The 13,158-nt window shown below is 38.6% G+C and overlaps 2 long non-coding RNA genes across 4 annotated transcripts; both read left to right on the top strand.

The window, feature by feature from the left end:
• Positions 1-2,648: 2,648 nt before the first annotated feature.
• On the top strand, positions 2,649-3,605 carry LOC110884520. The gene is made up of 2 exons (XR_002561246.2): positions 2,649-2,887; positions 2,988-3,605. It is a non-coding gene; the product is annotated as an uncharacterized LOC110884520 (long non-coding RNA).
• Positions 3,606-8,019: 4,414 nt separating this feature from the next.
• Positions 8,020-11,752, top strand: LOC110884519. 3 transcript variants are annotated; one of them, XR_004869309.1, is made up of 4 exons: positions 8,020-8,279; positions 8,380-8,882; positions 9,923-9,999; positions 10,832-11,752. It is a non-coding gene; the product is annotated as an uncharacterized LOC110884519 (long non-coding RNA). The 3 variants fall into 3 exon arrangements; XR_002561244.2 differs by having other exon boundaries at positions 9,912-9,999; positions 10,832-10,881; XR_004869308.1 differs by lacking the exons at positions 9,923-9,999; positions 10,832-11,752 and having other exon boundaries at positions 8,380-9,005.
• Positions 11,753-13,158: the final 1,406 nt, after the last annotated feature.

Raw genomic sequence — 13,158 nt, 5'->3', positions numbered from 1 at the left:
CTACAAGGATATTAAAGCATAGGGGACTTAAAATATGCTTGGAAATATCTCGGATGTCGGTTCGTTTGGTCGTACGGTCACGTTATTCAGTTAATTACGACGAAACACGAACGGACGCGAAAAACGATCCAAATTACGCGACGAATGGTATTTTAGCATTCCAATCACTAAAATAAAATATTTTAATGATTACAAAATTTTTTGGATGTCTGGATATGTTCAGAACGTAAGTTATGCGCGTAAATGCAAACTTATGCACTTTATGACGCTTTTAGTCCTTGTTTGATCAAATAAGTTTATTTTTGCATACCGAACCCCTCAAAGCCTATTTCTAAGCTATGTAAAGGATATTTATGGTATATTTAACTTATGATCATGTTCCGGAGTGTACGTTACTATATGAATCGGCAGACTTTCGCAGTTTGTCGCAAATAGTCCCTACGAGCGAATAAACTTGATTTTGCCATACCAAACCCTTCAAAACTTATTTCTAGGTTATGTAAAGGTTATTTAAGGTATGTTAAGCTTATATTGATGTTCCGGAGTGTTTGTCGCGTTAAACTGATTACGTTTACCCATTAGTTTGCGTATAACTTTCCAGAAAGCGATTTAGAGCTTGAAATCGAATGAGAATTGATATATGCAAAAGTCACATGTATTTGTACAAAATTACGCGACGATGGTCGTAGAGGCATATATGTCACAATTTGTTTTTGAAATGAAGTTGTAGACTTTTCAAACAATTATCTTATGTGTGATGTAAACTTTAAACTTAACTTTTATTTTGGGATGTTTAAACTATGAATGGCAAGTGGAGTTATTTTTAATCATGTAGAATGTTTACCATTCGTATGCAATGAGAATCTTTCAGGGTCACACCTCGTGCTTCCGCCTTAGAAAGGGGTTTGACAGATTGGTATCAGAGCTGCGATTGTAGTGAACTAGGATTCTTTCTCGAGTCTAGTCTACAATCCTTAGGATCCTCTCACGAAAACAATTTTACAAAAGTTTTTCATTGCATAAAACGTTTCGCGACATCCACTACCTGAACTTGTTTTTCAAGAGTCAAGTAAGGACACTACGAGACTTAGGATGCACAGAAGTAGCACTTATCTTTAACTAGGGATTACTTGCAACATTGTGTGTAACTATATATATATGTGTGTATATTAAGTAGAATTATATGTGTATATATATAAATATGTATTAATGGCGTAACATTTCTTTATGAGCAATCAGGTTTTCCTCCATAAGTAGCGGGATGTATGACGAGCATGATCCCATGGAACTCGTCTCTGACGATGACAGGGGATGCAAGCTGAGAAATTTTTCACCTCCGATACCGACTCCGATCCTGATGAAGATCCTGATTTCATGTCTAACAATGGTAATCTAAATGACATCCCTCGGGAAGATGACGTTCTACCCTTACCTATTCACGACCAGCTCAGTATTGGGCATCCTGATGGCGAGCATGTCCTCGAGCCTATTCCTATCAATGCCATTCCACTTGGTGCCATCCCTATTGAGGATTGGCCCTTTGTTATCGACTTAGACGCCGACACCAACGAGATTCCAGTATTCCAAGAAAACCTTGCCAACGAGGACCTCGATCATGGAGACGTTTTCGACATCGCTATCCTAGACATAACATCACCTGTTGTCTCTGTTATTGATATTTCTTCTGATTCTGACCTTGATTCTAACGCCGACTCCTTCGAGTCAGTGACCTCTTCTGCCCTTCGAGCCACAGGATTAGAGGCTTACCCTACCGACGATGATGATGCTAGGTCGGTTGTACCGGCTACACCTACTCATGTTCCCACACTTACTGGTACACCTCCTCATAACCCGTTCGGGCTATCAGTGACAACTCTTCACAGCCACCTATCCCAGTGGACCATTCCAGCTGGATGCGTGTGACAACCGGTAATTTACGCCTCTAATTACGCGGCTAACAGATGTTTAAAATGATAATAAATAGTGTATAAGACGTAGATTAACTTAATTAGGCCTTTGGAGTGCCTAGGAACGTCTAACCAACTTTACAGTGCACGTATGATGATTTGCGAAGAATCTGCTATACATTAAACGGTAACGAACGGAAACCGAACAAAATACTGACAACGCTGACAAATACGAATTTTATACAAATATTTTATACTCATAAATTTAGTTTTGCGAATTCATCGTTCTTTCGTACGTCACAAACGCAAACGTGAACTAAAAACGCGACTGCAGAAAACGCACCAGCAACGAAACGAAAGCAACAGACATGTGTGTTATCTTCGAAACTTAAATTTTACGATATATTTAACTTCGTAATTAAATTTTAGTAAACATAGACGAAACCGGATCGAAAAACGGTTTACAAACGGCCAACGACGTAAATTACATGATTTTTACCGTAAGCGACGAACGAACGCGTCAACCGCGACTACCAACGCTATTTTACATCCTATAATTTTAAAATAATAATTTGCGATAATTTTTAGAAAAACGGGTGTGAAAACGGATTCGTAAAGATTAACGGGCCACTTAAAACTCGGGGATTAGGATTGTGGGCCTTGGGCCCAAGCCCAAAGCCCACTAACTACATCCTAGGTACAAATACCTTGTTACCTTCATTTTTTCTCAAAATAAACTCAGTAAACACAACAACTCCCTCTCTTTTTCTCTCTTTTCTGGCGACACACAAACCAGCGGAGCCGGCCGGTGCACGGCGGAGCCGCGACGGTGCTCCGGTGACCTCTTTTTGGCGTGTGACGGCGCGCGTACCCCCCTAAAAAGCACCTCCCGAGTATGAATCCAGCACTAGTTCCTCAATCGGAGCAGTGGAGGTGATGGTTCTGGTCACTGGCAGCCGTGGTTCGAGGACTTCGCTCCGGTAAGTCAACCAACGTTCAACTTCCTCATAAGATCTGTTCAGGTTACCTTGTTAATCGGGTTCTATGTTTTCTTTGGGGGATTTCGACGAAAAACGACAGGGATGGTGGCTGTTGGGTGGTCGACGGCGACGGTGGGGGTGACTGACGGCGGCGGCAGTCGCCGGAGCTATGAAGAGGACGATGACAAATTATGGTGGTTGTTCACAGCTCGGGTTTGGGTATAGGGCTCCGGATTCGTGTTCGGATTCAAGATTTTTCTATTGGTTCAGACTTCGACTCTGCTTGGGGTTCATTTTCAGCCGGTTCGGGTCAGGAAAACAACCGAGACAAACCTCAGTTTCGGTCAACTCACGGTTCGGTTTTGGTCTCGGTTCAGGCTACGAGTTGGGTATGGTTCAGCAGGTACAGGTTCGGGCTCGGTCAAGACAAGTCAAACTGGTCAATGGTTCGGTTCGGTCAACATAAGTCAGCGGCGGTTTGGTTCGTGGTTCGGGTCGACTCGGTCAAACCGAGTTGACTCGGTCAAACCTGGTCAAACTAGTGAGTTGACTCGGTCAACTCAGCTAACTTTTTTCGTTGTTTCGAACACGAAGATTCGATAAAGGATTTAGAATGAATATTATTTACGTTAATTATTCCCTATGTTTATTACGTGATAACGAGCTCGAACCGATTGATTATAGTTTACTTTTGATATATTTAACAAAATTATTTATATTGATTATTGAATCTTGATTGAATTTTGTTAAAATAACAACTTGTGTTGTCGGGGCCGTCCCAAAACAGAGGAAATTCTGCCCGTTTCCGAGAAAATCCGTAAAACCAAAACGCGTTTTATTATAAGACAACTATCGGATTCAAATGATCTTTTAGAATTAAATGCAAGCGTATAATATTTTCGATAACACTTTACGATATACGAAAACTACGATTCGGAACATTATTTACGACAATAAATATAGTTAATATATTTATTCTAAAATTTTGAAATCTCGATAATTCTTTTATAAAAATAAATATAATATATATATTTATTTCAAATATCAAAATACGAATTCGTTTTATAATAATAAATATAGTTATATATTTATTTCCGATAACAAACAACACGACTTCTTTTATAAAAATAAATATAGTTTTATTTCAAACATAAATATAGCTCATATATTTATTTCAAACATCGAACGACTCGATGATTCTTCGATAAAATAAATATAACTTTTTATATTTATTTCAAACGCCTAAACGGCACATACATATATTTTAACAAACGTATACAAGACACAATATATAATACGAGTTCGTTGTATATTAATTGTTTCAATCACGTACGATTTCTCGGGATGACTAACGCGATTATAGCAATATATTTATATATTCTTATATGAATATTTATATATTTTAAATCTCTTGGAAGCTAGGTACTTCCAAAACTTAGCAACTATTACCGACGATAAATGAACTAACAGCTATATCTTAATCGTTTTCATTAAGCTAACGACTTACCGTCGAATCGTTCGATTAATGATTCGGTAGGGCTCGGTGACACGTAGTTAGTTACCGCTTTTATTTAGAAACTTATAAGATACTCCGTGTTAGGGATATTATAGAATGAACGCTAGCGAATCACGTTTGGAAACGACACAATGGAATGCACTTATAGCTAGCTTTGCACAGGAATATCCAGGTGAGTTCATAACCCCACCTTTTCACGGTTTTACATTTTTATAAATGTTTACGGGGTGGAAAGACATGCAAGTTTTGCAAAAATAAACAACTTTTCGATAAACAAAACTCATTTCTAAACTGTTTTGCGAATGGATTTCAAGGAACTTAAATGGTTTACGAATGATTTGGACTAAACATACCGGTTTTACAAAACACACGTGTATTTACAAAACATACATGACTTCCATGACTAGAGACGGGAATTTCCTAATTACAATAACGGGACTGGGTTGGTCTGCGTACGAAAAACTAGACTACCCAGTGAGTTCATGTCCCCATTTTCTTTTAACTGTTTTCAGTTTTACTACTTCGGGGGTGAGATACATGTTTCAAATGTTTACAAATGGTATGGTTAGCTAAGGAATGAACTGTTAGATCATGTGAATGGGTAGGCGCACACCTAAGACCATTAATCCTTGTATAAGGCCCGATGGGCATGAGTGATAGATCTATTTGGGTGTTGCGAGCCCCACCCATGAGACCGCGAGTTGGACCAAGTGGTGACTATGTCGTTCCGGCCGGGTGGCCCGGTACGAAATATGCAAAGGATTGAGCCTTCCTGCACCATTGCACACATATGAATGTCTTAGCTACACATTAATTGATCTGTTCATAGACGCTTTCATACCGGTTATCAAGGAATACTTACGGAACGCCTAAGACTCGAATATAGTCTCCAACCGTTGCCGAAAGCAAAAAGTTAAAACTTTGTTTTAAACAAACGTGTGTGTTTTATACACGGTACACAAAACAATCACACACAGTAAACAAAATTTTGAGAGTTGGTAAACATGCATTTAGTACCTTCGGAGACTTATATTGAAATTCATTAAAGGCCCTCACGTAGGAGCCGCGATTATTAACTCGCGCAAACACCATTATATTATGATGTCTATGCTATCGTAGCTACTCGAGTAGGTAACCTACGTGGAACGAAACGCTAATGCGCAACTACACGTGAAACTTAAACTATACATCAACAAAGGTTGAAGTACGTCATATACAAATTTCAAGGCGAGGTCTTTGAGAAGCCACGATGGGGCATTTCAGCGACGATACTAATCCTGTCAGCATGAAAACTATCGATCAGGAAGCGGCGGTTTGGCACGCGGTCCTGCAATGACACGAGTCACGCAAAGGAGAATACGCAGGTGTCCGCATTTCCCCAATCGCATTAACGACGAATACGCGTCGACATTCCATGGTAATGTCACTTAACAACCGGTCATCACATGAAACCCCAGGTAAAGTCCTTAAAAATTTCTTTTATTTGAAATTCTGACTTTTGCATCTAGTGAGTAGATTTTCACATCTCTACTCCTCTTAATGGTCATTGCATCACGATACATTCTTTCATTATAGCGAATGGCTCATCTGCTTCATTTCTTGAAAATTCATATGTTACACATGCATCGTTTGTTACGCATGTGACTTCACTTTGGATGATCGTTTCCATAAAAAATTTCAGTTATTATTTCGCTATTTCTACTTGTTGTTCCACGATCTGGATGATCTGCACTTTGTAAGTGTTGACTCCTTGGTATCGAGTCAACGAATTCGTTGAAACTCCTTTTTTTCTTTTCAAGCCACATACATGGTTTTCGTTAAAACCATGTCGAAACCTTCTTGTTGATACATGCATCCATTGTTGGATTGTGTTTAAACCAAGTTCAATTGTTTGAACTTGCTCGTAATATATATTCAATTCAAGGTTACATATGATGGATTGAGACCACCATATTCGAAATAATCCCGACAAGCACTTCATTTGTTTTGAACCATAATAGGCTTGTTTGGTTTTCGACTTCATTGAATCATTTGTTGATCATGATCACCTTGTGGTGACGCTTTTCACAAGTTTGAAGCTTGCGCTAAACTCGTTGCTCCCATCATGTATGGATTTAATTATTTATTTATTTGTTTATTGATATTAAATCCGTTTTATTGGTTTATCATGTTAAAGCAGTCTTAACACAATCGTGTGTTAAGACAATGGTACACAAAATTCATTTTATATTCCGGTGTACCTCCTAACGGTTCTTTCAACATCGATCGAATGTTTTGCAATATTCATTGCTTCTTCATCTTCGATCGAAAACATTATTTCTTTAATGTTTCATTTTCAGTTGAAAATCCTATGATGTCGTTTGAAACAAATTTTCAGATTTGCTTCATTGCGTTTTATTTGATTTCAAACACGGTGAACTTATTCGGTCACCGCTATTATTGAATTATCTCGACTCCTACGACACCTGATGGTGTCGGTATAACTTGTAGCTTGTGCTAATCATGAACGAGCGTTTCATGCAAAACTACTTCATTTGAGCTTGTTGATTCTAAGTTTAATCTAGCGGATGTTATTGTTTCTAGAACTCATTTTCATATTGTAAACGTTCGTTTGGAATTCTATTGATTGAAATTCCTGTCCTTTGTTGGACCCCTGTTAACTTAGTCACATTGATGACTATATCAACACGTCTCGTTTCCTTTGACGACAATTTCTGAAACACAGCCCCATTAACCGTTGGATTCTTATTACTGTAGTACATCATTGAATTCACATAATTCGAAAAAGTCTTGATTCAATTTCATGTCCATTCACTTTGTCAATATTTGTAATTACCTACGCATAACATAACTCTAAGGAGTTAACATAGTTTAAATTTCGAGGATGAAATTTTACTAACAGTAGGAGAATGTTACAACCGGTAATTTATGCCTCTAATTACGCGGCTAACAGATGTTTAAAACGATAATAAATAGTGTTTAAGACGTATATTAACTTAATTAGGCCTTTGAAGTGCCTAGGAACGTCTAACCGACTTTACAGTGCGCGTATGATGATCTGCGAAGAATCTGCTAAACATTAAACGGTAACGAACGAAAACCGAACAAAATACTGACAACGCCGACAAATACGAATTTTATATGACTATTTTATACTCATAAATTTAGTTTTGCGAATTCATCGTGCTTCCGAACGTCACAAACGCAAACGTGAACTAAAAATTCGACAACAGAAAACGCACCAGCAACGAAACGGAAGCAACGGACACGCGTGTTACCTTCGAGTCATAAATTTTACGATATATCTAACTTCGAAATTAAATTTTAGTAAACACAGATGAAACCGGATCGAAAAACGGTTTACAAACGGCCAACGACGTAAATTACATGATTTTTACCGTAAGCGACGAACGAACGCGTCAACCGCGACTACCGAGGCTATTTTACGTCCTATAATTTTAAAATAATAATTTGCGAAAATTTTTAGAAAAAACGGGTGCAAAAACGGGTTCGTAAAGATTAACGGGCCACTTAAAACTCGGGGATTGAGCTTGTGGGCCTTGGGCCCAAGCCCAAAGCCCACTAACTACAACCTAGGTATAAATACCTTGTTACCTTCATTTTTCCGCAAAATAAACTCAGTAAACACAACTCCCTCTCTCTTTCTCTCTTTTCCGGCGACACACAAACCGGCGGAGCCGGCCGATGCACGGCGGAGACGCCGCGATGCTCCGGCAACCTGTTTTTGGCGCGTGACGGCGCGTACCCCCCCTAAAAAGCACCTACCGAGTATGATTCCAGTACTAGTTCCTCAATCGGAGCAGTGGAGGTGACGGTTCTGGTCACTGGCAGCCGCGGTTCGAGGACTTCACTCCGGTAAGTCAACCAACGTTCAACTTCCTTATAAGATCTGTTCAGGTTACCTTGTTAATCGGGTTCTATGTTTTCTTTGGTGGATTCTGACGAAAAACGGCAGGGATGGTGGCTGTTGGGTGGTCGACGGCGACGGTGGTGGTGACTGACGGTGGCGGAAGCCGCCGGAGCTATGAAGAGGGCGATGACAAATTGTGGTGGTTGTTCACAGCTCGGGTTCGGGTATAGGGCTCCAGATTCGTGTTCGGATTCAAGATTTTTCTTTTGGTTCAGACTTCGTCTCAGCTTGGGTTTCAATTTCAGCTGGTGCGGGTCAGGAAACCAACCGAGACAAACCTCAGTTTCGGTCAACTCACGGTTCGGTTTTGGTCTCGGTTCAGGCTACGAGTTGGGTATGGTTCAGCAGGTCCGGGTTCAAGCTCCGTCAAGACAAGATAAACTGGTCAATGGTTCGGTTCGGTCAAGATAAGTCAGCGGCGGTTCGGTTCGTGGTTCGGGTCGACTCGGTCAAACCTGGTCAACCCAGTGAGTTGACCCGACCCAGTCAACTCAGTTGACCCGGTCAACTCAGCTAACTTTTTTCGGCGTTTCGAACACGAATATTCGGTAAAGGATTTAGAATGAATATTATTTACGTTAATTATTCCCTATGTTTATTACGTGATAACTAGCTCAAACCGATTCATTATAGTTTACATTTGATATATTTAACAAAATTATTTATATTGATTATTGAATTTTGTTAAAATAACGACAACTTGTGTTGTCGGGGCCTTTCAAAAATAGAGGAAACTCTGTCCGTTTTTCGAGAAAATCCGTAAAACCAAAACGCGTTTTATTATAAAACAACTATCGGATTCGAATGATCTTCTAGAATTTAATGCAAGCGTATAATATTTTCGATAACACTTTACGACATACGAAAACTACGATTCGGAACATTATTTACGACAATAAATATAGTTATTATATTTATTCTAAAATTTTGAAATCTCGACAATTCTTTTATAAAAATAAATATAATTTATATATTTATTTCAAATATCAAAATACGAATTCGTTTTATAATAATAAATATAGTTATATATTTATTTCTGATAACAAACAACACAACTTCTTTTATAAAAATAAATATAATTTTATATATTTATTTTAAATATCAAACAACACCAACTGTTTTATAACATAAATATAGTTCATATATTTATTTCAAACATCGAGCGACTCGATGATTCTTCGATAAAATAAATATAACTTTTTATATTTATTTCAAACGCCTAAATGTCACATACATATATTTTCACAAACGTATACAAGACGCGATATATAATACGAGTTCGTTGTATATTAATCGTTTCATTCACGTACGATTTCTCGGGACGACTAACGCGATTATAACAATATATTTATATGTTCTTATATGAATATTTATATATTTTAAATCTCTTGGAAGCTAGGTACTACCAAAACTTAGTAACTATTACCGACGATAAATGAACTAACAACTATAACTTAATCGTTTTCATTAAGCTAACGACTTACCGTCGAATCGTTCGATTAACGATTCGGTAGAGCTCGGTGACACGTAGTTAGTTACCGCTTTTATTTAGAAACTTATAAGATATTCCGTGTTAGGGATATTAAAGGATGCACGCTAGCGAATCACGTTTGGAAACGACATATTGGAAAGCACATATAGCTAGCTTTGCACAGGAATATCCAGGTGAGTTCATAACCCCACCTTTTCACGGTTTTACATTTTTATAAATGTTTTCGGGGTTGAGAGACATGCAAGTTTTGCAAAAATAAACAATTTTTCGATAAACGAAAACTCATTTCTAAACTGTGTTGCGAATGGATTTCAAGGAACTTAAATGGTTTACGAACGATTTGGACTAAACATACCGGTTTTACAAAACACATGCGTATTTACGAAACGTAGATGATTTTCATGACTAGAGACGGGAATTTCCTAATTACAATAACGGGACTGGGTTGGTCTGCGTACGAAAAAACGAGACAACCCAGTGAGTTCATGTCCCCCTTTTCTTTTAACTGTTTTCAGTTTTACAACTTCGGGGGTGAGATACATGTTTCAAATGTTTACAAATGTTATGGTTAGCTAAGGAATGAACTGTTAGATCATGTGAATGCGTAGGCGCATGAGTGATAGATCTATTTGGGTGTTGCGAGCCCCACCCATGAGACGACGAGTTGGACCATGTGGTGACTATGTCGTTCCCGCCGGGTGGCCCGGTATGAAATACGCAAAGGATTGAGCCTTCCTGTACCATTGCACACATATTAATGTCTTAGATACACATTAATTGATCTGTTCATACTTTCATACAGGTTATCAACGAATACTTACAAATGTTTACAAGTCTTTTTTGGAGCTCACAGTTTTCATATAACATGCCGAGAAAAACGATTTTATTATGTTTTCTCAACAACTTTTACACCGCTGAACATAAAGATTTGTTTTAAAATCTTTTCCAAAACAAACTATGAACTCGCTCAACTTTATGTTGATTTTTCGCATGTTTCTTTCTCAGGTTACTTTTTCAAATCATGGCGCGGTTGGAATAGGAGAACCATGTGGAGTCGAGTACTTATTGGCGTTCATTTTCTAGAAGTCTTAGCTTATTTGCTTCTGCTGTGCAATGAAGATACCAGTCCACTCATGCCAGCTTTGATATTTCGGGGTGTGACAATGCGCAACATCCGTTTTGCTTCAGCCTTTCCGCGTACACCTCCTACACATGGGGGAGAGCCCTCAGATCACCCACATATACCTCCACCCGAGTCGAGTCCATGTCTTTAGTCACCTCGATTATTCCCTCCATATACTATGTCGTTGTCTGATCCGTATCATCCTTCTAATCACTCTGGTTACACCAGAGATGGTCTCCTGCTATCACTCCAGCTTCAGGTAGAGATCCTATGCCATAGAGTCTATGAACTGGAGAACGAGGCCGACGCTAGACGACCTCCTCCACCCGACTTTCCGCCACCAGTCACACCCCCACCACCATCTTCACCCCCACCAGCATCTCCACCACTACCTGTTCATGCACCTGTTGATGGTCGTGCTGCTCAATTCCTTACACTAGAGCAGCAGGTTAGTTTTCCGATCCGTCGAGTCCACGAGCTCGAGAATGAGGTAGCTCATCTTCGTAGTTTGGTTTTTCCTACGCACCTACCCTCTCCACCAGCCTGTTAGGCTTTTCATTGCAGGTACTTATGTTGGAGTGTATTTTTGGGTCTGAAGACCACAACCGAGTTTTGGGTACAACTTGAAGACAAGGACCGCCAATGTGAAGAAAGATATTTTGCCTTTTATATGTATTAAAACTTGTACTATTGGGTGATGTAACCCTTATGCATTTTTGTTTTTTTCATAAACAATTATGTAACATGTGACAACCCGTAACTTCAGGTTAATGCTTTAACTTAACATAATTAAGTTGGTCGCACAATCTTTAGCATTGCATGGAACTATGCACTACTTTATGCATTATTTGACTTACATGAGAACTTTGTGCCTTGACTGTAAAATTATATGTGGTGTGTGTGTTTGTGTAAAGGATGATACTTAGGGGTGTTTAGTGGTAATAATGAAAATAAAACAAAACCCTTAACCCTAATCATTCTCACCAATTCCAATCATACGGCAGTTCAAATCATTCTCTCTACAATCATTTCTCTCATCATTCTTGGCTACACAAGTTCTCTTGCATCAATCTTGATCTTCCAATCCATCTAGAATCAATCTAAGGTAAACGTTTAATGGTTATTTGTTGTTAATCATTGATTATTTGATTCATGCAAACCCTAGCTCTCCAAACAATGGTTCTGTGTTTATTGATCATTCTGATTGTTGTGAAATAGTTTATGAACAGTTGTGTAATCACTTGCCTGATGTTAAGAGGCCTGATATGTTAGAATTGTTTGATTGTTGATTAGATTACAACATTGCCAATGTATGAAAATTAGGGTTTTTGATCGTAACCTGCAATGTAACTGTTCCATTGAAATTCTGTAAAATGGTTTTGGAATTCACGCATGTGATAACTCGGAGTTAAGTGTCAGGACTTTGTGAAGTCACAAGTCCGAATTTTGTAAAGGAACTCAAGGTCCGAATTTTAGTAAACAATGTATGGTCCGAATTTTACAAGACTTGTGGTCCGAATTTTAGTAATGAAACACATGATCCGAGTTTTATAAATGAAACATGGTCCGAGTGTTTAAGAGGGGATGTTTGGTCTGAGTTTTAAGAGGGGGTGTCTGGTCCGAGTTTAAGAGGGGGTGTTTGGTCCGACTTTTATAAGGGGGTGTTTGGTCCGACTTTTATAAGGGGGTGTTTGGTCCGACTTTTATAAGGGATGTTTGGTCCGACTTTTATAAGGGATGTATCGTCCGACTTTTGATTGAATGTTATATAGTCTGAGTTTTTGTAAATGAAACCTGGTCCAAATTTTATAAGTAGTGCATGATCCGAGTTTGTTGATGCTTGTAAGGCCCAAGTTTAATAATATTCCGAGCTTGAATCAGGTTAAATGTTGAATGAAAACACTTATCCTGCCATTGTATGTTACTGTATGCTACTGTATGTTTCTGTATGATACTGTATGTTACTGTATTGTATGTTACTGTATGTATGTGCAATCTATGTCATGTCCATCTGTAAACAATTATCACACGGAACACAGTTGTTTGGACACCAAGGAATTGTAAAACTTAATTGAACGTAAACACTTACATCGAGTTTATGTGCAATGTACCTTAGGTCGTGTGTAACGGACCTAACCATTAATTAACACTAGAAGCACAATAACAAACCGAGCAAACCAAGGTGAGTTCACACTCTTACCAAGGCATG

This window comes from Helianthus annuus, chromosome 10, assembly GCF_002127325.2.
Source record: "Helianthus annuus cultivar XRQ/B chromosome 10, HanXRQr2.0-SUNRISE, whole genome shotgun sequence".
NCBI classification, from domain to species: Eukaryota; Viridiplantae; Streptophyta; class Magnoliopsida; order Asterales; family Asteraceae; genus Helianthus; species Helianthus annuus.
Note: the sequence above shows the minus strand (reverse complement) of the source record. Positions and strands in the feature narration are given on the sequence as shown.